Source organism: Myotis yumanensis, unplaced genomic scaffold (assembly GCF_028538775.1).
Source record: "Myotis yumanensis isolate MYYU_CA2020_CCGP unplaced genomic scaffold, mMyoYum1.0.hap1 SCAF_2, whole genome shotgun sequence".
Classification (NCBI taxonomy): domain Eukaryota; kingdom Metazoa; phylum Chordata; class Mammalia; order Chiroptera; family Vespertilionidae; genus Myotis; species Myotis yumanensis.
The window spans coordinates 120570676-120574703 of record NW_027223753.1 but is presented as its reverse complement, the minus strand read 5'-3'; the positions used below and the strand labels follow the sequence as shown (position 1 = coordinate 120574703).

At 47.6% G+C, this 4028-nt stretch overlaps 1 pseudogene; it reads left to right on the top strand.

Moving 5' to 3' along the window:
• Positions 1-320: 320 nt before the first annotated feature.
• On the top strand, positions 321-3758 carry LOC139002070 (small ribosomal subunit protein eS4, X isoform-like; annotated as a pseudogene).
• The last annotated feature ends 270 nt before the right edge of the window (positions 3759-4028 follow it).

Genomic DNA, 4028 nt, shown 5'->3' with positions numbered 1-4028 from the left:
AAGAGAAATGAAAGAAAGGTAACCTTCAAACGTAGGGAAATGGGTTATGCAGCAGAAAGAACAGCATCAGTAGAAAAAGTTGAGGAAGTGACCAATGGAACTGGAGTAGATGAGAAAACTCACAGGATAAAAAGTAACTTCCTAACAGTACGGTCTTTAAGTAATATTCCTTCCCTCCTTTTAAAATAGGGAAACAGACCATTGCGTGCGACACCATTGTGTTGGAGACCGAGGTGCAGCGGGTGACTACTTTCTTAAACTTCATTTCGTGTTTACTAGCAAGAAGAGAGTCCTCTTTCCGTGCCTAGCACAACCATGGCTCGTGGTCCCAAGAAGCACCTGAAGCGTGTAGCAGCTCCAAAGCATTGGATGCTGGATAAACTGACCCAAGTATTTGCTCCTCGTCCATCTACCGGTCCCCACAAGCTGAGAGAATGTCTCCCTCTCATCATTTTCCTAAGAAACAGACTTAAGTATGCCCTAACAGGAGATGAAGTAAAGAAGATCTGCATGTGCTGGGGTCCAATCCCAGCGGGTCCAGGGGTCCCCAAAGGTGTGGACGGAGTCGGCGAAGAAGGAATGCCACGAAGACAGCCTTCAGTTGATCAGCAGCCTAGTCAGGACCTCTAGCCAGGATCTCCAGCCAAAGTTCTGGTCGGAGTTCTGGTTAGGAACTGATCAGGATCTGATGTTTATTGTCTAGTTGCATCCGTATTTATACCAGCCGATTTTAATCCTGTCAATTTCTATTACAAAGGTTAGGGCGTTTCTTATCTCCATTCCAGGGAGTAAAGATTATGTAGCTTAACTACCCGCCTGGCACTTAATTAAGGGGTTGTATCCCCTCCCTAACCTCAGGGAAAGATCCCCACCTGGGGAAACAACCTTTCTCGGAGAGGTGACCTTGGTTAAAGCACATGGCGCTAAAGAGAGCAAACATATTAAGAACAATATGCTATATATGCCAGGTCCCTTGAAACATATGCTGTGCAGATGTTTCTTTCCTGCAGCGACTGTGTCAAGCAGCAAGGATGGACCAGCTCCCGGCAAATTCCCCCTTTTTTTTTTTTTAAATGATAGCGCATGCAAATCAGTGGCCACCTCTCAGATTGGGCTGTTTAAGACTCGGAAGAAGACTGGCAAGCAATGACAACAAGCATAGCTATAAACATAGTGGATGAAGCGCACAAGGAGCCCCGTTCCTTAGGAGGTTGCCGGCCTCTTCAGTCAAGAGATTTCAGCTGTCCTCAAGTTGTTGGTTTGATTGTCTTTGTTGATCTGGCTAGCGGGTGGCATCACTGGTGACGGGCTTCCCGATGTGTCAGCGAGTTGAAGGGCTGCATCAAAGGGTCCATCAGGGCCGTGCTTGATGGTGGCGTCGGCGTCCAAGGAGGAGCAAGCTGTGTTCTCTGGGTCAGCTGTTATGGAGGATGGAGGGTAGTAGAGAGAAAAAGAAAAGAAAGCAAAAGAACTACAAGGCATGGAAGCGTTCAGAAAAAAGAGGAAGAAGAAAGGCTATGCAAGGGACTGAGGTGCCAACATGGGGTCAGCCGAAGAAGTTAACAACTGAGGCCCAACAGATGGTAGAAAAGCAAGAAGTGGAAGCTACTCTCTCAGCCAAGTTCGAGGACTCTGAGTAAATCAGCACAAGAAACTTTCATTTAGCAGAAACTCACCTATTTCGTCAAATGGAAAGACTTACTTACAGGAGCCTGGAAGGGACCTGATGTACTTTTAACCTGGGGGAGAGGAGATGCTTGTATATTTCCACAGGATGCAGACTTACCTGTGTGGATTCCAGACCGTCTAATCCGACCTTATGTCACACCACCCTCCGTCTCCTCCTCATCCTCCTTCTCCCCGGTATCATCCATATCAGCCGACCCAGAGGGCACAGCTGACTCCTCCTGGACACCGACACCACCATCAAGCACGGCCCTGATGGACCCTTTGATGCAGCCCTTCCACTCGCTGACACATCGGGAAGCCCGTCGCCAGTGATGCCGCCCGCTAGCCAGACCAACAAGGACAACCAAACCAACAACTTGAGGACAGCTGAAATCTCTTGACTGAAGAGGCCGGCAACCTCCTAAGGAACGGGGCTCCTTGTGCGCTTCATCCACTATGTTTATAGCTATGCTTGTTGTCATTGCTTGCCAGTCTTCTTCCAAGTCTTAAACAGCCCAATCTGAGAGGTGACCGCTGATTTGCATGCGCCATCATTTAAAAAATAAAAAAGGGGGAATTTGCCGGGAGCCGGTCCATCCTTGCTGCTTGACTCAGTCGCTGCAGGAAAGAAACATCTGCACAGCATATGTTTCAATGGACCTGGCGTATATAGCATACTGTTCTTAATATGTTTGCTCCCTTTAGCGCCATGTGTTTTAACCAAGGTCACCTCTCCGAGAAAGGTTGTTTCCCCAGGTGGGGATTTTTCCCTGAGGTTAGGGAGGGGATACAACCCCTTTATTAAGTGCCAGGTGGGTAGTTAAGCTACATAATCTTTACTCCCTGGAATGGAGATAAGAAACGCCCTAACCTTTGTAATAGAAATTGACAGGATTAAAATCGGCTGGTATAAATACGGATGTAACAAGACAATAAACATCAGATCCTCATCAGACCCTCATCAGATCCTCATCAGACCCTAACCAGAACCTAGCCAGAGAACATGGCAAAAGATCCTGGACAGAACCTGGCTACAGAACTTCACTGGAGAACCTAGACAGAACATGGCAAAAGAACCTGGATAGAACCTGGCTAAAGAACCTGGTGACTGAACCTCGCTGGAGATCCTGGAGGACTAGGCTGGAGATCCTATACAGAACCTAGAGACAGAGCCTAGAGACAGGACTTGGCTGGAGATCCTACACAGAACCTAGAGACAGGACTTGCTGGAGATCCTACACAGAACCTAGAGACAGGACTTGGCTGGAGATCCTAGACAGAACCTAGAAACAGAACCTAGAGACAGAACCAAGGGAGAGAACATGGCAAAAGATCCTGGACAGAACCTGGCTCCAGAACTTGCCTGGAGATCCTGGAGGGAGAACCTCGCTATGCTGATGAACTGAACCCAGTCCCCGTGCCATTCCTTCTTCACCGACTCCGTCCACACCTTTGGGGACCCCTGGACCTGCTGGGATTGGACCCCAGCATGCATGCAGCGGTTCATTAAGATGGATGGCAAAGTCTGAACCGATATAACCTACCTTGCTGCCTTTATGGATGTCAACAGCATTGATAAGACAGGAGAGAATTTCCGTCTGGTCTATGACACCAAGGGTCGCTTTGCTGTTCATCGTATAACACCTGAGGAGGCCAAGTACAAGCTGTGCAAAATGCGGAAGATCTTTGTGGGCACAAAGGGAATCCCTCATCTGGTGACCCATGATGCTCATACCATCCGCTACCCTGATCCCCTCATCAAGGTGAACGACACCATTCAGATTGATTTGGAATCTGGCAAAATTGCCGATTTCATCAAGTTTGACACAGGTAACCTGTGTATGATCACCGGAGGTGCCAACCTGGGAAGAATTGGTGTGATCACCAACAGAGAGAAACATCCTGGTTCTTTTGACGTAGTCCATGTCAAAGATACCAATGGCAATAGCTTTGCCACCCGGCTCTCCAATATTTTTGTTATCAGCAAAGGCAATAAACCATGGATTTCCCTTCCCCGTGGAAAGGGTATTCGCCTCACCATTGCTGAAGAGAGTGACAAGAGACTGGCGGCCAAACAGTTGGTGAAATGAGCTGAGGTGACATGATTAGAAGAGTCTTTGTACTAAATTAAAGATAATGCAGTATGGGGGTGGTGCGGGGGGGGAAGATGGGGAAAATGGACACTCCCACTAAGATGCTAATAATTCCTAACCTAAATTTCATTCCCTTTTCCTATGGGACTTAACAGCTAAATGAGTATGACAGTCCTTTCCCCTAAAGTCATTCTCACTTCAACCTCCTCTTTTTTTTAGACACCCGAGTTAGTTCATTGTACTTTTCAGTTTGTAACCAGCTATCTG